This window comes from Myripristis murdjan, chromosome 17, assembly GCF_902150065.1.
Source record: "Myripristis murdjan chromosome 17, fMyrMur1.1, whole genome shotgun sequence".
Lineage (NCBI taxonomy): Eukaryota > Metazoa > Chordata > Actinopteri > Holocentriformes > Holocentridae > Myripristis > Myripristis murdjan.
This window is the reverse complement of record NC_043996.1, coordinates 9,508,535-9,536,034: the sequence shown is the minus strand read 5'-3', so window position 1 is coordinate 9,536,034 and position 27,500 is coordinate 9,508,535. Positions and strand designations below refer to the sequence as shown.

The window sequence follows — 27,500 nt, the reverse complement described above, 5'->3', positions numbered from 1 at the left end:
AACACATCGTATTATCTTGCATATTTCTTCTGTTTATTATTATTATTATTATTATTATTATTCTGCAAATTTTTCGGCGCGCTACTCCTCCTACAGCTTTCGTTTTAGGCCCACACAATGAAATATCAAAATGTGCGGCCCGATCGGGAATAGTGTGCTATTACTTTTATAAGGAATAAGGCTTGCGGAATTCTCAAAATTCCCGTTTTACGGAAAATTTCGGCCATCCGAAATGAATAGCCAAAACTTCCGAAGGTTCCAGGGCGCAGAGCTTTTGACCTACGTCCATGCACCAAATACGAAAAACGTGCGTCTTGTGGAGAAGAAGCGGCGTGCCAATTTCCAAGCCGCTCCGATTTTCCGTTTCTCTGCAATTCCGGTTTGAAGCCGAAATCCGGACGCAATACACACTAATGGCGGAACTTTCGGAGAGCCTGCCAGGGAGAAAGTCCCCTCTCACTGACACAGAGATACACACGCGACTCTGTATCTCTCCTATTCTGTCTCAAGGGCCACTAGCACTGCAGCCAATGCATCCCAGCACTGACCCCCAACACTAATGGAAGTCCATAGCAAGGACCCCAAGCACCCTAGCAACCCCATAGCAACCACCCTAATGACCATAGCAACCACCTAGCAACGCCCTAGCAACCCCCCCAAACACCATAGCAACTGCCTAGCAACACCCTAGCAACCATCAGGAACACCACAGAAACGCCCTAGCAACCACCCAGAACACCATAGCAACCGCCTAGCAACGCCCTAGCAACCGCCCAGAACACCATAGCAACTGCCTAGCAACACCCTAGCAACCATCAGGAACACCATAGCAACTGCCTAGCAACACCCTAGCAACCGCCCAGAATACCATAGCAACCACCTAGCAACACCTTAGCAACCACCGGGAACACCATAGCAACCGCCTAGCAAGGCCTTAGTAACCATCAAAAACACCATAGCAACCGCCTAGCAACCGTTGAGAACACCATGGCAACCGCCTAGCAACAGCATAGCAGCCATCAGGAACACCATAGCAACCACCTATCAGCACCTTAGCAACCACCCAGTATACCATAGCAGCTGCCCAGAGACATGCTAGTGATCACTCAAAAGATGATCACAACTGCCTGGACAATACCCAGACCACAGTAGCTGCCTTCTAGCCCTCGAACAACACCAAACAACCTTCAAACAGCATAGGGCTGGTGGTTTAGCGCATGGCCAGGCGGTCGGCAACGGTGGCAAGCACATCAAAGTTTCTTCAGAAACTTTACAAAGTCTAGTTCTTCTTATTATTATATTTTATTATTCTGCACGTTTTTCGGCGCGCTACTCCTCCTACAGCTTTCGTTTTAGGCCCACACAATGAAAAATCAAAATGTGCGGCCCGATCGGGAATAGTGTGCTATTACTTTTATAAGGAATCCGACTTACGGAATTCTCAAAATTCCAATTTTCCCGAAAATTTCGGCCATAGACAATGAATGGCCAAAACTTCGGAATGCTCCAGCACGCAGAGCTTTTGACCTGCGTCCACGCACCAAACACAAAAATCGTGCAGTTTGTGGAGAGGAACCTGCATGTCAATTTTCAAGCCGCTCCGACTTTCCGTTTTTCCGCAATTCCGGTTTGAAGCCGAAATCCGGACGCAATACACACTAATGGCGGAACTTTCGGGGAGCCTGCCAGGGAGAAAGTCCCCTCTCACTGACACAGAGATACACACGCGGCTCTGTATCTCTCCTATTCTGTCTCAAGGGCCACTAGCACTGCAGCCAATGCATCCCAGCACTGACCCCAAACACTAATGTAAGTCCATAGCAAGGACCCCAAGCACCCTAGCAACCCCATAGCAACCACCCTAACGACCATAGCAACCACCTAGCAACGCCCTAGCAACCCCCCCAAACACCATAGCAACTGCCTAGCAACACCCTAGCAACCATCAGGAACACCACAGAAACACCATAGCAACCACCCAGAACACCATAGCAACCACCTAGCAACGCCCTAGCAACCGCCCAGAACACCATAGCAACTGCCTAGCAACACCCTAGCAACCATCAGGAACACCATAGCGACTGCCTAGCAACACCCTAGCAACCGCCCAGAATACCATAGCAACCACCTAGCAACGCCCTAGCAACCACCGGGAACACCATAGCAACCGCCTAGCAAGGCCTTAGCAACCAGCAAGAACACCATAGCAACCGCCTAGCAACCATCGAGAACACCATGGCAACTGCCTAGCAACAGCATAGCAGCCATCAGGAACACCATAGCAACCACCTATCAGCACCTTCACAACCACCCATGCTGTGAACTTTCTAGAACTCTGTCTCTGGGCAGACAGTGACACACCTGCCTGTCATTGGTTACATGACGCACACAAGTGTGACAGACACACGGTGGCATTTAGGCGGGTGGGCGTGGGCAGGGCACGGGCAGGGTGCGGGCAGGGCACGGGCAGGGCGCGGGCAGGGCGCAGCCCCTGTGGAGACAATAATTATTTTCTGATGCCTTGGGTGGGCACGGGCACCCAAGGCTGCGTCTTGTGGAGACAATAATTATTTCTGATGCCTTGGGTGGGTGCTGATGCCTTGGGTGGGCGCAGGCAGGGCGCATCAGGGCGCGGCCCCGACAGGGGCCGCGCCCTGATGCGTCTTGTGGAGACAATAATTATTTTCTGATGCCTTGGATTACACAAATGTTCTTTATAGGCTCAAATGATCATTTGAAGAGTTTGAACGTTTATTGAGCCATTGTTCAGTTAAATGCTGTTGAGAAAACTCAATTGGGAACGGCTGTAATTTCTATTGTTTCCTTCTGATAAGAGGACTAGGGGAGCAGAGAAATCGCCATGTCTGTTGTAGGTTTCCAGTGCGGGTGGTTACGTATATCATTTGCGTTGAGAGCAGCGAAGAGTTATAGTTCACAAAGCGGGCTCACACAAAACCTAAAATTCTTTGTGCTAAATTGTAGTCTTCTTTGCGTGATAAATTATCTTTAAATATCACAAACAACATGTGACATCCATGGCACAATTCAAACGGGACCAGAAAATAATTTTTATCTACCCATTGAATTGCATTGATGATTTTTTTTTGCTTTTGAGGACCCATCTACCAAAAGTGGCAGACACTGCTGCCTATCGGTCCAATTTATCTTTTAGAAATTAAATACATTTTCTTCCTCTCGTATCCCATCTATAAAATGGCATATGTCATATTTCAAATAGAGGAAGGAGGTGAGGCCTCCAGAATGGGCGCCACTCAGTGCTTTGTGCTCACCGTCTTCAATAGGGTAGGTGCACCAGCCCCATACTTCCTGAAAGTAAGACTGTATCTTCATTTCCTGTCCTTTACTACTGGATAAAGTGATTAATCAGGTGTGTGGAACACCTTGGGCCTGCCCAGTGCACACCTGATTAATCACTTAATCCAATAGTAAAGGACAGGAAATGAAGATACACCCTGCGTTCCAAATCGCATACTTATACTTTTTACTTTTAGTAGGTACTGCAGCTGCCCTTACAAAGTATGTAGTTTAGTATGAAAGATGCATGCATATGCACACTATTGGGACACACTACATACATCATCCCTGAAGTCCGGCCCTCTCGCTCACTTCCGCCGCCGTCCGTAGCGGCAAATTTGAATGTTGTTGTCAAAATGCCGGTGCTGTTTCATACTGCGCTGTCCTCTGTCATATTTATTATCTTCTATCTTCCTGTCGCTTCTGCGGTCACTGAGCGAGTTTTGTGCGATATGTGTGTTTTGTTGTCGTCCGTATGTGGGCGTGGCCTGTACACGCAGTGCGACGTAACGTCCGCTGTACAAAGGATTGTGGGTCAGAATGGCCAGAGCAGCATGCTGAAATCCATACTGCGAAATCTGACCGGATGTAGTAGAACATCCTGGTACTCTTGGCATACTGCATCTGACATACTATGTATTGGGACACACTAAATCTTTTTTTTCCCTACTAAATAGTATGGTAGTATGAGTATTGGAACGCAGGGAAAGTCTTTCTTTCAGAAAGTATGGAGCTGGTGCACCTAGCCTATTACGTCCACAAATCCACACTAGTACTACTACTACTACTACTACTATTACTACTACTAATAGTACTAATAATAATAATAATCATTTCTGTGTGGAGTTTGCATGTTCTCCCCGTGTCTGTATGGGTTTCCTCTGGGCACTCCGGTTTCCTCCCACCGTCCAAAGACATGCAGGTCAGGTGAATTGGAGAAGCTAAATTGCCCCTAGGTGTGACTGTGTGTGTGAATGTCAGTGTTTGTCTGTCTTCCCTGCGATGGACTGGCGACCTGTCCAGGGTGTCTCACTGCCTTCGCCTATGTGCGCTGAGATAGGCTCCAGCACCCCCCTGCGACCCTAGTGAGGATAAGCGGTTTAGAAGATGAATGAATGAATGAATGGTGTAACAAATAACAACAGCTACAACAATATTTTTAAATTAATTTTATGTAATTTTATTATAGTCATTTGTTTTTACTGGTCAGCCAAGCTCAGTGCATATGTCTATCTATCTATCTATCTATCTATCTATCTAACTAACTAACTATCTATCTATCTTGTTATTATTATTATTTTATTCTTATTATTATCGTTTTTATTATTATTGTTATTATTATTATACATTATTGTTATTGTTATTATATATTTTTATTAGTAGCAGCAATAATAGTAGGTCCCCCCCCCACCCCCACCCCACCCACCACACACACACACACACACACACACACACACACACACACACACACACACACCACACACACACACACACACACACACTCATTCGTCACCCATCTCTCTCTTTGTGGTCTAACTCTATCTAGTCAGTCAACTTAAGAGAAAGAAGCTGCATTATTTGAAATTTCATCTACAAAAGCTGTGATTGGGTAGCGCTGTTGCTAGCTGAGTATGGACCAATCACTGCTGCAGCATTGAGTGACGCATCCTGAGACTACAAAAACAGCCCTCGCTCTGATCTTGACCCCCTTTGACTCTGATACTGCTGAGAGGTAAGGATGATTTTAATTTACGATTCATTTTCTTGGTTTACAAAGAAAGTAAGATTAATATCTAGAAGCATGTTTGTGATAGACGGTGTGATAAACGGATATAATATCCCTCCCTCCGTTAAGCTCAGCGGGCGCCTACCGCTAGCATAGACATTACTGAGGCCTGTTAGCCACCGTTAAGTTAGCCGGCCGTCTAGCGTTAGCATACATATTACTGAGGCCTGTTAGCCACCGTTAAGTTAGCCGGCCGTCTAGCGTTAGCATACATATTACTGAGGCCTGTTAGCCACCGTTAAGTTAGCCGACCGTCTAGCGTTAGCATACATATTACTGAGGCCTGTTAGCCACCGTTAAGTTAGCCGGCCGTCTAGCGTTAGCATACGCATTACTGAGGCCTGTTAGCCACCGTTAAGTTAGCCGGCCGTCTAGCGTTAGCATACATATTACTGAGGCCTGTTAGCCACCGTTAAGTTAGCCGGCCGTCTAGCGTTAGCATACATATTACTGAGGCCTGTTAGCCACCGTTAAGTTAGCCGGCCGTCTAGCGTTAGCATACATATTACTGAGGCCTGTTAGCCACCGTTAAGTTAGCCGGCCGTCTAGCGTTAGCATACATATTACTGAGGCCTGTTAGCCACCGTTAAGTTAGCCGGCCGTCTAGCGTTAGCATACGCATTACTGAGGCCTGTTAGCCACCGTTATGCCAGCCGGTTGGCTACCGCTAGCATTTGTACTACCTTGTTAGCTATTTTAAAATAGCCATCTTAACAGATAACAGTCACTGGCAGTATGTCTGCTGGCGCTCATTACACATACAGTCTTGCGGTACCATTTTACCATCTTATGTACTGAAAATAAGGTAGTGATGATGTGCAAGATCTAACTACATCTTTTAATTCACAGATTGACAAACCATTGCTCGAGAGCTCACAGGTGGGTGAGGCATCTTTCAGATGTCTGCATCATCTTAGTTACTGCTGTTAAGTAACACCTCCATTAGCACTGGTACTGTTAAAAAAAAAAAAAAAAAATACACTGTGTGTATATATAGCAATATATAGTATAGTATAGTTGATGAACAGTTTTATGTTTATTTTTAATTAAATAACTTATTTTTAGTAGAGAAAATGTAGTAAATGTTGCTGTGGTCATGTACGTTAAGTAGTTTCTCCTCTGCTGTAGACGCTTGTTCCAGCTACATCACTCACCTTCAGTGCTTTTCAGGTAAGGCAACTGAAATGCTGAATATCAATTACAATTTAACCTTGCAACCTTTGAATCACATTGCAGAAATTGCAGGGAATCACAAGTTATGTTACACCATTGATTTATTGAGCTACAGTTTTAGAAGTTTTTTAGGTTTTATTACTTAAGTTTTTATAAATATACAGTTTATACACATAGCTACATGTAAAGATTTGCTTTTACAATGCTTGAAAATAGCTTTTTATACCTCAGTATCACTGTTGAATGTTAAACTTGTTGCTGTAAGGTCATGACTCATTTTCTTTGCATTATAAAGTACATATTATTGCTATTGTAGGCTCTCAGTTTTATATGGTTATGATGCAATTTTTCATTTTCATTTAAGATTGCCTCTGCATAAGCAGAATGCCCTACCTATCACCAATATCAATACAAGTTTGTGCATTCACTTGCAATGATCTTAAAAGTTGAAGCATCTTTAGTTTCTTATTTCCTTAAGTATGAAAAGACTTAACTAATGTTATGTTTATAAGACAGATAATAGAAAAAAACATGCTTATCTGACTCGTTTTTTCCCCCTCCTTTATGTTATACTACAGCTCCATCTATACCACAACGGTCCTTTTCAGGTAGGTTGTGTTGTCAGTTTGGCTTGATTTGGTCTCACATCACATCAAAGCGACCATATTTAAGATCCAGCCTTGAAGTTGCAGTGACTAATGTTATCTGTAAAGCTACAACCAATTTTAAAAATGTGTTATTACAAAAGTTATGCAAAAATACATCCTTTTAGGAAATAGGAATAGGAGAGAACTTATTTTGGCCCTGGCTGCATCTCCATTGACTGCTTATTGTTTCATAGTTTTGTTAAATGCTCACATGTCTTTGTTATTTCTTTTCAGGACCACACATCTTTGCATTTTACATCCTGGTAAGCATATCCCAGTTTCATATAATGATGATTTGACATGCAGTGATTGATGTTGCATTTAACAGTACTGTATGTACTGCAGTTTAGACAAAAAAAATTATAGCCATTTTTAAAATTTCTTTCTGTCTTGCAGGTTTCCTGTGTTTACCGACAACAGAGACCAGTTACTCATATTTATTTTAAATCACATTAAATACATTATTATTTTGAGCAGTATAGTTTAGTAAAGTAGTTAGTGTGTATTAGTGTTAGTTTACATTGTATTAAGGCACTTTCTAGTGCATTAGGTTAGGTTAGGTTATCTTAGGTTAGGTTAGGTTAGGTTAGATTAGATTAAAACCTTTTTAATTGCCACACATAGTACAGTCTCAAATACTTACACAGTTAAGTTGTCCTGTTTAACTACTGTCTCCAGCTTTCCCCAGTGTTTTTCAGGTGAGTAAACCATTTGAAGTAATAAAGTTGCATGAAAAAATCCACTATCCTATCTAAAAGGATGCTTTCAGCCTTGGTTAGATTAGCTTTTTTTTTTATTATTGTAGTCTGCACCTCTGGAGATGTCAGATTACAATTAATATTATTATATTGCAGGTAACTGGCCCTACCAACTTATAGGAGACCTTTTCAGCATCATCTGACTGTTTGAGTAAGTGACATTTTTGATGCACTCTGAAGTCTCATGCAAAACATGACAGTTAAGAAAATATGGCATTATGAGTCTTAAGCATCATTGAAGCAAATCTAGTGTTACTATGTGCTTGTTCTCAAGTGTTTACGTGTGTGTGTGTGTGTGTGTGTGTGTGTGTGTGAGTGAGAGCAGATTTTAGTGTCAAAATGCAGCATACTCTGTAATGGCAATATAAACACTCAATTGGCACATCACATGGAGCAGCAAGTAACCTTTATATGGGTAAGATAAGACTTTAAGTTTTCTGTCTCATGGCTGATTTCCCTTTTCGTACAACAGGTCCACAACAGAAGAATTCAGGAGACAGATTGCAAACTTGCAATTTCCTGCCTTGGTGAGTGTCACATCAATGTGCAATTTTGTCATTCTGCAATGTCAAATTGTTGTGACATAAATTTGTTGAGTTGCAACGTAGTTGGCTTTTAATACTTGTATGTTTATATGTACATACAATGTGTGTATAAGTTGTTTTTTTTCCCTTCAGGTTCCCTCTACTCATTCTACAACTACAGACAAACTACACACCAGGTAAGTAACAAGTGTTAAGTAATTGGAAGGATTTCTGCTTGTTTATAAGATGCCGAGAAGAAACAAGAGAGCCCAGGCTGCGCGTGTCCGCTGGACCAAGTTGGACCTTGCTGACACCCAGGCGAGCTCACTTCGGACCAGTGAAGAGGTACAGTTAGAATAAGTGTGTGCACTTCTCCTGCATTTACATAATTAATATTTTCTAATGACATAACAAAAGAAATTACCATTCAAAAATTTCCTCTTTTGTTTATCTCTGAAAATTAGCTGTAGCCATATTTCTTATAGGATGACACCTGCTAAAATTTGAAAGCATAAAAGGCTACGAAATGGATTTGATACTACCTTTGGACATGTTACACGGTTGCTGGGGCTCCTTATGTCTTAAATTAGAATTTCTACAATTCGGGTCAAAAAATTGGGCTCTCAATTGCATAAGCAAAATTTATCCGCTAATTTATCTTGTAACAGTAAACACACTCAAACTTTTTTTTTTTTTTTTTTTTTAACAAAATATAGGTTGAAAAAATGTGTACATCTTTGTCGCTGTTTTGCTAATCTGATCCCAGGCTGCAGGAGACCAGTCAAGGAAGATGGACTTGGCAGATCTTCAGACGAGCCAGCCTATTACCACTCAACAGGTATATTAAGAAATGTGGTAACATTTGACTTAATTACTTTCTGGAACTGTCGATAATGTCTCACTGGTGAGAATTATGAGAATGCAGTTTTAGTCATATCTACCTTTTCTCTGAATGAGTTTCACTCTATGTGTTATACTGCAAATTCCTCAGATAAATATGAACAGTAAATATGAAGTTAATGAAAGCCATATTACACTTAAATGTCTTGAAATACTTATTGTTGGTATTTAGTTTATCATCCCATATTATGTAAAAATGCATGAGAGATGAGAACATTTTTTATCTTTTACAAGTTGTCTTATTTTGGTGTCTCTCACCCTAGACTTATCATGAATAAATATTCTCATACCAGTCAGTATCATTAGAAACAAACATTGAATAGATATACACAAAATAGACTGTTACATTGTTTTAATTAAACTTATGATACTAAACACACTCAAACACTTTATAAAAACATTAAGGTTCAAATAACTTTTATGTTCTGTGTTATTTAATTGCTAATCTTGCTGGGTCTAATTTCCTCAAATGTATATATAGTTACCATGGTTTAAGATAATCTGTTATTAAAGAGATGGTGGTGGTGTATAATAAAAAAAAAAGTTCTGTTGTAGGGGTTAAAGTTCACTATGGGGTGTGCGAACAAATTCAAGAGGATTGAGACTGTGGCAGGGGAGAGAAATGGGCAGGATGCAGTAGGGCTGCGTAATATGTCCTACATTTCCGATCTCGATATCAGTCTTCATTTTCTGAGATATACATGATGATACAGAACATTTTCTGTAAATTTCGTTATAAATAGTTCATATACAATCACGAAATGTAAAGGTCTTTTGCCTTTTACATTTTGAATGATATACCTGACTAAGGTAATTCATCATGTTTTTTCTCATTTTATTTTGATCTTTTGTGCACATTTTCAATTAAATGGTGAACAAAACATGAAATGAAAGTAAACTCAAAGGGTAATCATTCAAGATGTCTATCAGCTCAGTTGCAGTTTTTACTTTGTTCACTGTTGATTTGAAATACAAATGTTCCAAATAAAAGGAGAAAAATACAAAAACATGATCAAGTCTTGTTTGTCAAATTTAAAGTTAAAAATGTGATAAGAAATAGGCTTCTCAATGTGGTCATTTTATATAAACATTAATTAAATGCTAAGTAATTATTTTTGCTGAGCAATTGTTATTAATGCAGTCTGTATAGATTAAAAAAATATTCCTATGTTTTGGGCAAAATTCTCTTTTCTGCTTACTCATATTGAGGTAAGTAAATACAATTTTCACCACTTAGTCCAGTGGTTTAATTCCTATGCATTGGATTTTGTGTTAGCTTGCTTAATTTAGTATCTCCTCATGTGCATTCATGTGTTTTTGGTATGACAATAAAGAATCCTTGAATAAAGACTTGAAGTCATTACTCTGGCTCTGTCAAAGTGCAAAAATAAACCTTACAGCAGTTCTGAAAGTGTGTTTTTTTTAAACAGTGTATCACCATCTTCTCCTAAAACAAGTTTTTTTTCTCCCCTACTTCAATCAAGACATTTGAAATATACATGCTAAATATTGCTAATAACACAGCTTTGGTGTTGCTTTAAAGTTGACTTTTTCTCTATGATGGAGCCAGCCATCTTGTCTCTGTATGGGTAAGTTGTAAAAAGACTATTTTGCCTGAAACACAGTTGTATTGCTTTAAGGTTATCAATATCACATTGCCTGACCTGTCTCCCTCCCATCTAAGCCATCCTGTAATAATGAAAAAAAAAAAAAAAAAAAATCTAGGTATTGTGAAATCTATACTCCCTCACAGATGTAACAATAGATTGTTTTAAGACCCTATTACTGTTATCATGGATGTAGGTTTCTGCACGTGAACCCCACCTCCCCACTTTTATCACATTTGTGTCAATAATTCTGTACTTTTTCTCTATTCACTTTGATTAGATGCGTGGTCTGGAACATCAAGAGCCTAGCAAGACCAAACCTGAGACTGAAAATTCTGCCAGAGAACATGCGCAAGTCACTGCTGATGCACCCAGGGTAATATCTGTGCAGGCATCCCATTATCAGGGTGACAACAGGTATGATCCGTTTCTCGCGCAATCACCAGTGTACATGTAATGCTCTCGCGTTCCTAGCATACCACAGTGAGGGAACACATTTCCGTAAGAGCGATCTTGACAGTGTGCTGCAGGTTGGTGATGCCTTGTACACGCGCGTTAAAAGGCAACTTATTGCTGAAGGGAATTTTCAAAGTGAGCACTTGACCATGGAAGAAGTGCCCGTGAGTGTCACAACAAACAGACACACTTACATTGTACAAAAGTCTGACGTACTAATGGGATCCCTTAGAGTCACTGGTAGGGTGACTATGCAGGTTGGTGGCTAAGTCTTTCTGAGAGACTTCAGTGTCTCTCAGCAGATGTGACCCATGCCTTGCTGACCATCAGTCCACTGTGCATTGCAGTGTTTAGGGACAGATCTGGACGCTATGGGTTTTTCGATCCCCATGCTAGAACAGCAGAGGGTTTGCCGGACCGTACAGGTAACGGAACTGCTGTTATGCTTACATTTACTCACCTGAATGACATGATTGAGAGACTGCACATGCTTTACCGACGCTGGGAGGATAATGAGCAGTATGATTTCATGCCGGTGAACTTTGAAATGGTCAGCAACCGTACTGGATCTTCCCTTGAGCATACATCCACAATACCAAAAGAGCAAAAGAGTGCAAGAGCCCAGACAAAACTCATCACACATTCTGCAAATACAGAAACAGGTTTAGTAACTAAAAAAACAGAAATAGGTGTTCGTGAAAAGAAACTGAACAATCAGTAAATAATCAGAATCAGTGTGTTGCACCGGTAGCAAAGGAAGTAGTATTCAGTGTGAGCAAACTAAACAAGCTTCGCCGAAGGAAAACAACTCGCACTGAAAATCAAACACATGCATCTATAACTCACAAAGCAAGAGATGAAAATAAAAGGCAGTATGAGAAAAATCGATATATGCAGAATCTCGACTATCAAACAGAAAGAAAGCATCGGTGGTGAGCAGATACCACACAGATACTGAATTTAAAAGGACTCAAAAAGCTTACATTTTGAGAAATATAAAAATGATGTAGATTTCAAAAGGCAACATAAATCGTTTATGATCAGAAGATATAAGAACGACCCTGATCTCAAAAGCAAACAGAAAGCGTACATAATTAGAAAATATAAAAAAGACCCTGATTTCCAGAGCAAACAGAAAGCATACATAGTCAGAAAATATGCAAAAGACCCTGATTTCAGAGCAAACAGAAGCGTACATAGTTAGAAGATATAAGAAAGACCTTGATTTTCAAAGCAAGCAAAAACAGTACATGGCTAGAAAATACAACTGTGATGTTGAATTCAGGCATAAAAAGAGAGCATACATGACATCAAGATACACATGCAACCCAGATTACAGATCTAAAAAAAAACAGACTGTTCAAAGCAGATATAAAATGATCCAAAGTTTAGACTGCAACATATTCAACGCTGTGCATTATATCAAAAAAACAAATGTGAAGATCACAAATTTAATATGTACCATAAAATGCAAAGTGCGTTGAAAATAAAAATAAATACAAGCGATTCTGCAAACAAATATTGCAGCCAGATGAGCCCGTTCCTAACAGCCTGATGCAAACGGCAATATCCACATTCCAATTACGAATTCAGTATGGCCCCACTCATGTGTGTACAGTGTGCCACAGAGCTCTTTTTCCTGATCAAGTTAAGGTCTGTAATAGGACAAAATATGTAAAAAACATTAACATTGTAACACCTTGCTTGACAGGAAATATGTTCACTCTTGTGTCAGTGAATGTGCAGATCCTAAACAATGTATAGTTCCCCAAGAGAGAAAAAGGAATGGATTTGCCACACATGCGATAACCATTTAAAACGAGGGAGCATGCCATCCATTGCAGTAAAAATAAACTGGAGCTGGCATGTATTCCTGCACAGTTGTTGGATTTGAATGTGCTCGAAAGGCAACTTATAGCGAAAATCATTCCGTTTGCGAAAATCGTTAGCTTGCCTAAAGGGCAACAAAGAGCAGTTCACGGAGCCGTTGTGTGTGTTCCCTCAGAGGTGGAAGCAACAGTGAACTGCCTCCCAAGATGTAGAAGCGAATCACAGATCTTGCAAGTCAAGTTAAAACGGCATCTTAATTACAAAGGACATCAACTCTTCCATACAGTCAATATGAACAGCGTACTGGAAGCTTTATCCATACTGAAGGAGAAGCATTCTGAGTACAAAGATATATCCATAAATGAACTGGCTATATTGGAAGATTGTTTTGATGATGACTTTGAACATGAGCCTGAAGTAGTCAATGAGGAAGCAGGTAATGATAATTCCAATGAGCAGCCCCATAGCTCTGAGGAACTAAAGGATGCTCCAAACCAGCCTGACAATGCACAAGAGGTGCCAGTAGTTGATTCACAGGAACCAGCTACCAATGAAAAACTTAATAACACAGACAAGAGAAAGATGAACTTAGGCCAGGTCTAATGTTAGATTCGTGCATGCAACCACCTGACATAGGTCATGAAATCCTAGCGTACGGTGAGGGAATATTTAGCATTGCACCTGCCCAAGGAAATAAGCCTGTTGGCTTTTTTGCGATTACAAAACTTGAGGCGATGGCGTTCCCTGTGCAATTTCCAGATGGACAGAATAGCTTAGATGAGGTAAGAACAATCAGCGTATCACCAAGTATGTACTTTAATGTAAGGTTGTTCTCGGTCGATACCCGTTTCGCAAAAGACCAGAGTTACTTATTCTTTGCCCAGTTTGTCACCGAGACACACATGGCTAGAAACAGCATGTCCATCCAACTGCGAAAAAGTAAACCCATCACGAGAGATGGCCGTACGATTATTAACAGAATGGTTCAGGATAAACAGGAGCTCGACAGACTTTTACGGAACAAGGATGCAACCCGCTTTATGCAGCCTTTGAGAGGGACACCGGCCTTACTGGGACAAAACTCTTAAAGACTTAATTGCAATGATTAGACAGCTAGGCAAACCCACGTTCTTTTGTACATTTAGTGCAGCTGAAATGAGATGGCCTGAAGTCATCACAGTTATTAAGAGTCAACAAGGTGAACAGGTAGACTTTTCACAACTTGATTGGAACACAAAATGTGAAATTCTTCGTAGTAACCCTGTCACTGTCATGCGAATGTTTGAAAAGCGCGTGGATGCATTAATGAGGGATCTTCTCTTGTCACCTGCGCAGCCCATTGGTCAAGTAGAGGATTACTTCTATCGCGTGGAATTTCAACTTAGAGGAAGCCCTCACATACATTAATTGCGTGGATCAAAGACGCCCCTGAATTTGAGAGCGACCCCCGACGATAAGGTTTGTAAATTTATCGACCGTTACATATCGTGCCAAATGCCTGACCCCAAAACTGAGCCAGAGCTCCACAAAATCGTCTCTGAGGTTCAGATTCACAGCAGAAATCATTCCAAAACATGCAGGAAAGGGAATGTTCAGTGTTAGATTTGGTTTTCCCAAAATGCCCATGGAGACAACTATAATAACCCGTCCCAGACCAGATGAAGATGATGATGAAAAGTTTGAAAAAAGCAAGAAAAATCGCAGAGCCCAAGGTGACAGTAAGGCCATTAAAGAGGCTAGAAAAAAGCTTAAACCCGTATGGGATTTGCTCAGTGACCCAAAGTTTCCATTGATGATATGTCAGAACTTTTGGAGAAATCAAACTTAACCCTAGATGAGTACGAGAAGTTGCCGAAGCAGTTTTCAGCTCTAATGTAATTCTAATGAAGCGTCGGCCAAAAGACTGTTGGGTCAACGGGTACAATGCTGATCTGCTTAGAGCATGGAATGCAAACATGGACATCCAGTTCATTCTGGACCACTATAGCTGTCTCATGTACATGCTGTCGTATGTGTCCAAGCCAGAGCATGAGATGGCTGAATACCTGAAAACAGTATTTCAGAGTGCGCGTGAAACTAGTTCAAATGAACGGGATCAATGAAGCAGCTAATGCAGGCTTATTCTAAGCATAGGCAAGTCAGGCACAAGAGGGCCGTTGCGCGAACTTGTAGTTTAAAACTAAAAATGTGTCCCGCCAGGTCGTATTCGTACAGACGGATGACGATGCGATGAAAATGAGTCTTCCTATCGAAAAGCTACTAATGAAGAAGACAACACTGACGATATTTGGATGAAGGGCATCGTTGATAAATACAAAGCCAGACCTGTTGAGACCGAATTGAAAACATGTGTCTTGCTGAATTCGCCTCAAACTACAGGATTATCTATGGCCAGCAAACTAAAGGGGGAAAGGTCAAGCGCCTGTTGTGTGACATGGGATACATCCAGAAAAGAACAGTAGGAAAGCCGGCTGTAATCCGATACCCTCGTTTCTCAGAACAAAACATCTGAGAGTATTATGGTAGGTTACTTAAACTGTATCTGCCGTACCGCGTTGACACACAGCTAAAAACAGACCAATACCCGACATATGAACAGTTTTCAAAAGCGCTTATGTTGAACTGCCTGAAACAAATTGCCTCCAAGCAGTGTGCGTAATAGTCTCAGAAATAAGAAGAAGTACGAACAACACAGTGAAGAGATCGATATAGCCTATGAGGAACTTCTCAGCATCCATTTGTGGATGCATGGGGCGGCAATTGCACCTGCAGCTGAGGCAGACGCGCTTGTAGAGTGCATTGGCTGAACAGGGGTTAAATAACATGGAACATGAGCAAGATGAAGTGCCAGAGTACCAGCCTAATCCAAAAGAGAGAGGCGGAGTCGTACCCTCAGATAGAGCGCCAAAGGTTAGTCGCGAATAAGTGCAAAAGCTTTATCAAAGTCTTAATGAACTCAGGCGTCAATATTTTACTCTGTGGCTCAGTGGTGCCTTCAGCGTGTTTGGGGCCAGAACCCACAGCCATTCCATTACTTTGTTTCTGGAGGTGCCGGCTGTGGTAAATCACACGTTATAAAATGCATTTATGAAGAGGCGACAAGAATATTTCGTCAGCTCCCTAAACTGCGCGAGGAACATGACATATCTATGCCCACGGTTTTACTGACTGCATTTACCGGTACTGCAGCGTTTAATATTTCGGGACAGACTTTGCACTCATTGTTAAAACTGCCGCGTAGCTTGAAACCACCTTACCAAGGACTAGGAAATAGTTTAGATGAAATGAGAGCAACCTTATCCAATGTAGAGATTCTTATCATAGATGAAGTGTCCATGGTTTCAAAGCGTTTGTTCGCGTACGTTAACTGGAGATTTCAGCAAATTAAAGGGAATAAGAAACCTTTTGGGGGGATTTCTGTTCTCGCAGTGGGTGATTTCTACCAGTTACGTCCCGTCGGTAAAGCCAAACCGCTCTGCGTGTATGAGGAGGATGAGGAGGACTTCTGGAAGGAACATTTTAAAATGATCACGTTGACAGAAATCATGCGCCAGAAAGAAGACCTTGCGTTTGCTCACCTTTTGAACAGGATTAGGGTGAAGCAAAAGACGGAAAGTTTTAGTGAGAGTGACAAAACTTTACTCGCCAGCGCCGTCACTGAAAGCAAAGACTGCCCAACGGATGTAATTTACATTTTTGCAACCAACAAAGAAGTTGACTGCCACAATAGCAAGACAGTTCGTGCCCTTCACAAAGATTTTGTAAACATTGATGCGGAAGATTATCTTCAAGACTCGCGGACAGGAAAAATGAAAAAGCTGGGTGCACCCACCAAAAGTAAAAAGGGAGAATTAGTTCAAACCATAGAAGCAGCTGAGGGAGTGCGCGTCATGGTAACTAGAAATATAGATGTAGAAGATGGAATTGTAAATGGCACATTTGGAAAAATAGCCAATATAGTAACTGAGACAAAAGCTGGAGAAACTAGAGTACAGAAGTTAGGACTCCAACTGGATAATCCAAAAGCAGGTCAAAAACAGCGTCAAAATCAACAGGGTGCATCAGATAGTTTGATTTATATAGAAAGATTAGAGGAAAGCTTGAGCAAAAAAGGAGTAGTTCGCCGTCAGTTCCCTCTTAAATTGGCTTTTGCGTGTACAAGTCATAAAGTTCAAGGTATGACTTTACAGTCTGCAGTCGTGTCACTTAAACGTGTATTTGAGCCGGGGATGGCGTACGTCGCTTTAAGTAGGACAACCTCTCTAGGTGGTCTGCACATAACCGACTTTGCGGAAAATAAAATTTATGCTGACAGTGAATCGCCGCCGCAATGCAAACCATAACAACAGCGTCGCTTTCGGGTGTTATGCCACTTTTGAAACACGTGCGCGAAACAGACTTGGTAGAAATGTTTAAAATAGTGCACCATAACACAGAAGGGTTAACCACTCACATCGACGACATCAAATGCCATCACGAATTGAGACTTGCAGATGTTTTGTGTCTAACCGAAACTCATCTGTCAGGCTCAATTGTTACCGACAGTATAGCATTAGAGGGGTACAGAGTGTTTCTACGCAACAGGCACCTCTGTTACATGCGTTTTCCTGAATTGGCCAAAAAAGAAGGGGGGGGGAGTTGCAATTTACTGCAAATCCCATGTTCACGCAGAAGTGTTTCAGCATATACCAAATGTCACTGACCTTGAATTTTTAGTGGTCAAAATTGAAGCACCAGTAAAATTAATGATAGCAGCTATATACAGGCCTCCTGTTTATAGTATCAAAAATTTCTTGCCAAACATGGAAAGGCTCTTAGATTATTTGCGCGTTGTATGTCCACACCCAATCATTGTTTGCGGAGACTTCAATGAAAATCATTTAGGTAATATAAAGAAACCTGTTTTAGAGATGTTTCAGTCAAAGGGCTATATGCAGCTTATCACTGCTGCCACCACGGAAAAAAATACACTTCTCGATCACATTTATGTTTGTCAGCCAAATGTCTGCTTCCAATCAGGCGTACTTCAAACATATTACAGTTACCATAACCCCATTTATTGCATAGTTTAGTAAGACATTATAGTTTTGACTTTGCGCGATGAAAGCTTGCGTTCTTTTTCTGACCTGCTGAGCGGGCTGTTCCAAGCCAGCAGTCAGCCGTTTTCTTAAGTTATAGTAACATTGCGATCAGGTACACTATGGGCTTTTATTTATTAAACTACATAATCATGCAGAAATAGCAACAGTTAATACTGTGTTCGGTTTCTGACCTGCTGAGCGGGCTGTTCCAAGCCAGCAGTCAGCCGTTAGTTTAAATCACACAAATATTGCGATCAGTCACACTATGGGCTCTTATTTATTTAAATACTTAATAATGCAGAAATAGCAACAGTTGATACTATGTCCGGTTTCTGACCTGCTGAGCGGGCTGTTCCAAGCCAGCAGTCAGCCGTTAGTTTAAATCACACAAATATTGCGATCAGTCACACTATGGGCTCTTATTTATTTAAATACTTAATAATGCAGAAATAGCAACAGTTAATACTATGTCCGGTTTCTGACCTGCTGAGCGGGCTGTTCCAAGCCAGCAGTCAGCCGTTAGTTTAAATCACACAAATATTGCGATCAGTCACACTATGGGCTCTTATTTATTTAAATACTTAATAATGCAGAAATAGCAACAGTTGATACTATGTCCGGTTTCTGACCTGCTGAGCGGGCTGTTCCAAGCCAGCAGTCAGCCGTTAGTTTAAATCACACAAATATTGCGATCAGTCACACTATGGGCTCTTATTTATTTAAATACTTAATAATGCAGAAATAGCAACAGTTAATACTATGTCCGGTTTCTGACCTGCTGAGCGGGCTGTTCCAAGCCAGCAGTTAGCCGTTAGTTTAAATCACACAAATATTGCGATCAGTCACACTATGGGCTCTTATTTATTTAAATACTTAATAATGCAGAAATAGCAACAGTTGATACTATGTCCGGTTTCTGACCTGCTGAGCGGGCTGTTCCAAGCCAGCAGTTAGCCGTTAGTTTAAATCACACAAATATTGCGATCAGTCACACTATGGGCTCTTATTTATTTAAATACTTAATAATGCAGAAATAGCAACAGTTAATACTATGTCCGGTTTCTGACCTGCTGAGCGGGCTGTTCCAAGCCAGCAGTCAGCCGTTAGTTTAAATCACACAAATATTGCGATCAGTCACACTATGGGCTCTTATTTATTTAAATACTTAATAATGCAGAAATAGCAACAGTTGATACTATGTCCGGTTTCTGACTTGCTGAGCGGGCTGTTCCAAGCCAGCAGTCAGCCGTTAGTTTAAATCACACAAATATTGCGATCAGTCACACTATGGGCTCTTATTTATTTAAATACTTAATAATGCAGAAATAGCAACAGTTGATACTATGTCCGGTTTCTGACCTGCTGAGCGGGCTGTTCCAAGCCAGCAGTCAGCCGTTACCTTCAAACACACAGACATTAGCTGTTAAAATGTATGCTGCTCTGGAAAATTAAACAAATAAAAAAAATATAGGCAGTCAAGTCATTGTTCTAGGTGTATAAAACAACTAGTGTTCGGTTTCTGACCTGCTGAGCGGGCTGTTCCAAGCCAGCAGTCAGCCGTTATCTTCAAACACACCAACAATGCAATTTGCTTAGGCAATGGGCTCCATAACTTATAGCACAACTGACTAATAGTTTTCGGTTTCTGACCTGCTGAGCGGGCTGTTCCAAGCCAGCAGTCAGCCGTTACCTTCAAACACACAGACATTAGCTGTTAAAATGTATGCTGCTCTGGAAAATTAAACAAATAAAAAAAATATAGGCAGTCAAGTCATTGTTCTAGGTGTATAAAACAACTAGTGTTCGGTTTCTGACCTGCTGAGCGGGCTGTTCCAAGCCAGCAGTCAGCCGTTATCTTCAAACACACCAACAATGCAATTTGCTTAGGCAATGGGCTCCATAACTTATAGCACAACTGACTAATAGTTTTCGGTTTCTGACCTGCTGAGCGGGCTGTTCCAAGCCAGCAGTCAGCCGTTACCTTCAAACACACAAACATTAGCTGTTACAATGTATGCTGCTCTGGAAAATTAAACAAATAAAAAAAATATAGGCAGGCAAGTCATTGTTCTTGGTGTATAAAAACAACTAGTGTTCGGTTTCTGACCTGCTGAGCGGGCTGTTCCAAGCCAGCAGTCAGCCGTTATCTTCAAGCACACCAACAATGCAATTTGCTTAGGCAATGGGCTCCATAACTTGTAGCACAACTGACTAATAGTATTCGGTTTCTGACCTGCTGAGCGGGCTGTTCCAAGCCAGCAGTCAGCCGTTACTTTGAATCACACAAACATTAGCTGTTACAATGTATGTTACTCTGGCAGACAAACAAAAAAATATATAGGCAGGCAAGTCATTGTTCTTGGTGTATAAAACAACTAGTGTTCGGTTTCTGACCTGCTGAGCGGGCTGTTCCAAGCCAGCAGTCAGCCGTTATCTTCAAACACACCAACAATGCAATTTGCTTACACAATGGGCTCCATAACTTGTAGCACAACTGACTAATAGTATTCGGTTTCTGACCTGCTGAGCGGGCTGTTCCAAGCCAGCAGTCAGCCGTTACTTTGAATCACACAAACATTAGCTGTTACAATGTATGTTACTCTGGCAGACAAACAAAAAAAATATAGGCAGGCAAGTCATTGTTCTTGGTGTATAAAACAACTAGTGTTCGGTTTCTGACCTGCTGAGCGGGCTGTTCCAAGCCAGCAGTCAGCCGTTATCTTCAAACACACCAACAATGCAATTTGCTTACACAATGGGCTCCATAACTTGTAGCACAACTGACTAATAGTATTCGGTTTCTGACCTGCTGAGCGGGCTGTTCCAAGCCAGCAGTCAGCCGTTACTTTGAATCACACAAACATTAGCTGTTACAATGTATGTTACTCTGGCAGACAAACAAAAAAAATATAGGCAGGCAAGTCATTGTTCTTGGTGTATAAAACAACTAGTGTTCGGTTTCTGACCTGCTGAGCGGGCTGTTCCAAGCCAGCAGTCAGCCGTTATCTTCAAGCACACCAACAATGCAATTTGCTTACACAATAGGCTCCATAACTTCTAGCACAACTGACTAATAGTATTCGGTTTCTGACCTGCTGAGCGGGCTGTTCCAAGCCAGCAGTCAGCCGTTACCTTAAGTTATAATAACAATGTGAGCTGTTATGTTATGGGCTGTTATTCATTTCAAATACTACATAACAGATATAGCAACAGTGACTGGTAGTGTTCCGTTTCTGACCTGCTGAGCGGGCTGTTCCAAGCCAGCAGTCCGAACGCAAAATGCTTGTTTGTCACTTTAACTGACTTTTCCCAGCCTCTTTTTTGGAAGAGAGCAGTCTTTTTCTAACTGTGTTGCAGGTCTGCCAAGCCCCTCTGTGACAGCCTGGATCAGCCACACCCGCACTTCATCCATACAGCTCAGCTTGTCCATGTACGAAGACGCCTTGCAGGTTTGAATTGTAATGTCACATAGTACAAAATATTGTGTATACATGTCACTGCTAAGTTTAGACCTCACAGCCCCAGTCACTTGGTCAGAGGAAGGATGGCAACTTCTCCACTAGGCACAAAAATGAAGAAGATGACACGCTCAAAACCAAGAAGACCAATGGGCAGCTGTCATGAGGACTCCAGCCACCGGAGCGCTGAGCATCTAAATAGGACATGAAGACACAGGTACAAAATATCCATCCTACTTATCCTGCATCACAATCTCCTTAATTTTTGGTTTTGTCTCATTTACAGTTAACCCCAGAATATCACAACTCTTATGGTTTAACATATGAAAGTTGTGTACTTAATTCCATAACCCAGTGTTACAATGGCTTAATATTAAATGTGTCATTTTAAGGGCACGACAGCCGAGGAGACTGAAGATGGCCAGGGAGAACAACGCCGGCTCTACTGAGGAAACAAAACAGCAACAAATGAAGATGTTCAGGTACAATGAGAACACATTAACACATCTGAAAAAGATATAGACATACATATATGTATAAGGGACCCTCTCAAAAGTTTCACTTCTTTTTACTGAGTTTATTTTTTTTGGATTGTATTCAGCATAGGATGAGTGTGGTCACATGACCAAAAAGTAATTATTTTCATTATTTGTCACAACATGAAAACCTGAATGAAGACTACAGAAACGATGGATGCTGCTCCAGTGAGGAGACAGGGACATGTTACAAAGAAAAACAGTAATACCTGAATGTAAAGTGTTTTGCATTCAACTACACAGTGTCTAATATTAGAATATCCTTAAGTCTCCAACATAAAAAAATACACTTCTTTGACGGTTTGTCTTTTGCAGTATGTAGATACTGTCTCGTGAACTTTGGTTATGTTTATCTACATTATGTATGCTTCCAAAGCTAATGTCAAAGCTCTGTACAAACACAAAACATGTATTGCATTTACTTGTCTCTTTCAGAGTCTAGATGCCGCAGAAGACTCAAGAAGAAGACAACCAAGGAGAGCAACAAGAGCTCCAGTGAGGACTTTGTAATTTTGTGGCACAGAGTTCAGTTGGTCCTGTGCATGGTCATAGTAAGTTGCCGTTGTTCAGTCCCCAGTTAGGCTTAAGAGCGGGTTCCCTTTGGAACTCGTTTGGGGGGGGGTTGTTAGTGTGGTGCGAACGTGGTTAGAGCAGTTGTCTCGGGAGCACATCCGAAGCTGCAGGTGGGTCGCCATTTTATGGTTGCTTTACCGGGCTATCGGGCTACAGTGCATAAGTACCCGCCACAAGTAGCGCCTGAAGACTAGGGAGGAGCTTAGTTAGATTCTGGTTTGGCAGCTAGGAGGACAGGGCTTCAGTGATATTTTGGCTGTGCATTTGGGCTGATTGAGCATGTTTTGGTGTCACTGAGAGAACTTAGATTTGTGTCTTGTTAATCTTTGTGTTGCTCTTCTACTGTAAATAAATTTTATTCCTCACTAAACATTTGGTGTTTCAGCAGCCATTATTTCTTTTATTTACTTTTTCTTGGATCCATTTTGTAGAGGTAAATGTTTTTTGGTAAACTTGTGTTACATCTTGTGTTGTATCATAATCTAAGTATCAAGACTACTACTAAGTTAATGGCATTCACGTACTGATATCAAGTTAATGACTTGTCTCCCCTTTAAATGCATTTTATAATTTTAGTCTTTGCCATTTCACTGCAGCTAAAGTAACCCAAACCCTGCTCAAGGTCAGTGCCACTCACTCCCTCCTAGTAACACAGCACAACATTAAAAGGATATTGTGTATCAGGAAATGCAGAAAAACACATGACTAGATCCATTAATCTATACAGCATTTAACAAAGAAAATTGTAAATGGCACTATCAGCATGGTGTACCTCAAAGAAGAGTTGGTGGTGTCACATGGTGTCTGCTGCAGGTAAGTCCATGAGTTGGTGTATGATGGAGACAAACCTCTTCAAAGTTAGTATTTTTATTTCAGGTAAGTCCATGAGTTGGTGTATAATGAAGACAAACCTCTTTTAAGCTAGTGTTTTTATTTCACATAGGTTTACTTGTGAATTTATGGCCAGGTACATCTACATGAAAGCTCAACTGTGGCCCTGCAGCTTCACCAGCCTGTGTATTTCCTGTGTTAGTCCAGCTGGGAGGGTGGGGGGAGTATTGACATCTTGATTTCATGAAACAGAAGAAGAAGAAACATTAGGGTTAGGGCTGGGGGGGGAGACGGCTCTTTACCACGGATCTTTGTAGCACAGAGGAGATATGTTGGTCAAACACTCAGTATGTAGTGTTAGTGTATGTTTATGAGTTGTATAACATAATAAATTATCTTGAAGGAGTAGGTGTTTACCAGTAAGCTTGACTCCAATAATTTAACAATATGTTAAATTATTTGTTTTAAAAATGTAAATTACTTATCAAACAGACCTAACAATTCAGCTACCAATGAATGAGCAGTAGTATGCCTGTGATAACACAGATTGAAAAATTAGCCAAAGTGATATCTCTTCTCTGAATAGACAAGCTAAGCCAGTGTGCTGCTGTTAGCCGGTGGAAATATAGCAGAGTGGCACCTCTTCGCTTTGTTTCACAATCTATGTCAGTGCGCTGCTGTAGCTGGAGAGTTTCTCTGCCTTTTGGCTCGTGCAGTACCGGTGCAGTTGTTATTATGTCAAATACCGCGTTAAAAATAGATTCCATTTTATTTGGCTAATTCCGTGATTCCGTGATTGGTAAATCAACAACAGTAGATTACAAGCAAAAAGGGGAGGGGAAAAAAAGACCGGCCGGCTGCCGATCAACTGTCAGCACCGGCCGTTCTGGTATTCTCCGCCCCTGGGTGCAGTGATGACGACTCACCAACACAGCTGATTTTTTTTTTTTTTTTTTTTTAATAAACAACCAACCAAATAGTAACACTTATACTTAAATATAGGCTACTGCTTTCAAGTGTCGGCAAACATCTGTCTTTTCGTAAACTCACTGGCAGATATTTTATTTCAGCTGGGGGTGTGTCACTCCAATAAATGATGAATTAGGATAGTATACATTTAGGCGACACTATAGCTCTGCGTATAGGTGAGTGCAGCCACAGTCATCTGGCATTCCAATCCCTACGAGCTATTCTGTGCCTTCGACCGCAGCGTGTGTGTGTGTGTGTGTGTGTATGTGTGTGTGTGTTGGCGATGAGAGGGGGTTGCGGACGTAAGTGAAGACAGAGGGCACAAATCACTGCTTGGCGCCTCTCTCACCAAGCCGTCCCTTCCCGCCTCCGTTTGAAATTTGGGCCGCCGCCCCGCTGCGACCCAGATGTGCTGGTGGTTCACCTCGGAGGGAATAGCATTGGCATGGGCACCGACAGGAAGGCGTTAATGGCGTTAATTAATTTAATATTATTATTATTATTATTATTATTATTATTATTATTATTGTTGTTGTTATTATTATTAGTGGTAGTAGTAGTAGTAGCAGCAGCAGCAGTAGGCTACTAGTTATGGTATCATTTTTAACGGGTGCGCGCGCGCGTGCGTGCGCGCGCAGTACTCTAGTGGTTTTTGACATGGGCAAAACGGGCCGGACAGAGAGGGGCGCCGGCAGCGGTTGACCCGGTCCCGTCGGTGCAGATGTTTTTTTTTTTTTTTTTTTTTCCTCCTAGGGCGCATATATAGGCAGAGCCGACATTGTGTGTGTGTGTGTGTCTCACCAAGCCATCCCCTCCCGCCTCCGTTTGAAATTTGCGCCACGGTCTATCCAATCAGTTTCCTTCCTCAAACGCACGGGCCAATCCTGTGCAGATGAGGCATGCATAAATAGACAAGCGCTGCCGCCGTAGTCACATCTTCACAGGATGGCTGACAGCTGTGCACCTCAAATCTGGATCGTCGGGAGCTCGATCATCGCCCGGCTGCACGCTCATATACGAGCGTCCGACCTGGACCCGAACCTGGGGCTTCGCTGCCGCATCACCTGGGACGGAAGAGGCGGTAGGCGGTGGGAGCACCTGCTGCCGCTTCTCCGGTCAAAGCGGGCCGCCGCCCGCTGCGACCCAGATGTGCTGGTGGTTCACCTCGGGGGGAACAGCATTGGCATGGGCACCGACAGGAAGGCTTTAATGTGGAGTATGAAGGCAGATATCCGGGAAATTCATTTGCTGTTTCCCAACACCAAATTGATGTTCTCGGACATCCTCCCTCGCTGGACCTGGAGGGGCCAGACCGCCGCCAGTGGCTACGGCCTCGACAGAACCAGACGATGGCTAAACGGGGTGATGTTTGGCTTCTTGTCAGACATGGGTATGGGCTGCATCCGGCATCCCAACATTGGCCTCAATCACTTAGACAGGGACGGGACACACCTAAATTTAGAGGGTAATGGGATTTTGCTTCAAAACATCAGCACGGCGCTGGCGATCGAGCTCCTCTGATCCTGTCCACATGTTGTCTTACCCCAACGGCTCTTTTCAGAGCCTCCCACCAATTACTGGAAAGAGCGATGACCAAATCAGTATTGCTATTATTATTAATAATTATTATTAGGCTATTATATAGTACTAGTAGTAGTAGTAGTAATAATAATAATAATAATAATTATTATTATTATTATTGTTATTATTGTTATTATTAAATAATAATAATGATGATGATTATTATTATTATTATTACTAGTGGTAGTAGTAGTAGTAGTATTAGCAGCAGCAGCAGTACTAGTTATGGTATCATTTTTTTAACGGGAGGGGGCCAACCTATACACGGAACCCACACAGTTTAATATAAAGTTATCTCTCATGTTGGGCCGTACTGCAATAACTTTTTTTTTTTTTTTTTTTTTTTTTTTTTTTTTTTAAATCAAACTTAAGATAAGTTAGGGCTACAGTCGGCGCCGGCGTGTGTGTGGGTAGGAGTATGTGTGCTTTTGTGGTGGGTTTGCGGACTTATTTGAAACAACAGCATTTGAAAATGAATAAATAAATACACAGGCTACATGTTGAATCAGGATCGTTTAGGCGACACGATAGCTCTGTGTATAGGTGAGTGCAGCCACAGTCATCTGGCATTCCAGCCCACACGAGCTATTCTTTGTCGGTGGCTTTGGCCGCTGGGCGCGCGCGCCCGCGTGTCTGCAATAGGCTAGCGGTTTTAGACATGGGCAAAGCGGGCCGGCCAGAGAGGGGCGCCGGCAGCGGTTGAGCCGGTCCTGTCGGCGCCGATGTTTTTTTTTTTTTTTTTTTTTTCCTCCTAGGGCGCATATAGGCAGAGCCGACATTGTGTGTGTGTGTGTGTGTGTGTGTGTGTGTTGGCGATGAGAGGGGGTTGCGGACGTAAGTGAAGACAGAGGGCACAAATCACTGCTTGGCGCCTCTCTCACCAAGCCGTCCCTTCCCGCCTCCGTTTGAAATTTGGGCCGCCGCCCGCTGCGACCCAGATGTGCTGGTGGTTCACCTCGGAGGGAACAGCATTGGCATGGGCACCGACAGCAAGGCGTTAATGGCGTTAATTAATTTAATATTATTATTATTATTATTATTATCATTATTATTATTATTATTGTTATTGTTGTTGTTGTTGTTATTATTATTATTATTATTATTATTATTATTATTATTAGTGGTAGTAGTAGTAGCAGCAGCAGCAGTACTAGTTATGGTATCATTTTTTTAACGGGAGGGGGCCAACCTATACACGCAACCCACACAAATTAGTATAAAGTTATCTCTCATGCTGGGCCATAATGACATAACTTTTTTTTTTTTCTTCTTCTTTTTTTAAATCAAACTTAAGATAAGTTAGGGCTACAGTCGGCGCCGCAGTGTGTGTAGGTAGGAGTAGGCCATGTGTGCTTTTGTGGTGGGTTTGCGGACTTATTTGAAACAACAGCATTTGAAAATGAATAAATAAATACACAGGCTACATGTTGAATCAGGATCGTTTAGGCGACACGATAGCTCTGTGTATAGGTGAG

The 27,500-nt window shown here is 41.8% G+C and overlaps 1 protein-coding gene and 2 long non-coding RNA genes across 5 annotated transcripts in view; 2 read left to right on the top strand and 1 right to left on the bottom strand.

The window, feature by feature from the left end:
• Positions 1 to 27,500, bottom strand: part of map4l (microtubule associated protein 4 like) — a 221,665-nt gene that overhangs the window by 121,205 nt on the left and 72,960 nt on the right. The window lies entirely within an intron of this gene.
• Positions 7,410 to 9,102, top strand: LOC115374865 (uncharacterized). Its single transcript, XR_003929671.1, has 5 exons — positions 7,410 to 7,619; positions 7,776 to 7,830; positions 8,152 to 8,206; positions 8,357 to 8,548; positions 8,970 to 9,102. It is a non-coding gene; the product is annotated as an uncharacterized LOC115374865 (long non-coding RNA).
• LOC115374861 (uncharacterized) lies at positions 17,339 to 23,097 on the top strand. The gene is made up of 4 exons (XR_003929667.1): positions 17,339 to 21,526; positions 21,641 to 21,752; positions 21,928 to 22,017; positions 22,507 to 23,097. It is a non-coding gene; the product is annotated as an uncharacterized LOC115374861 (long non-coding RNA).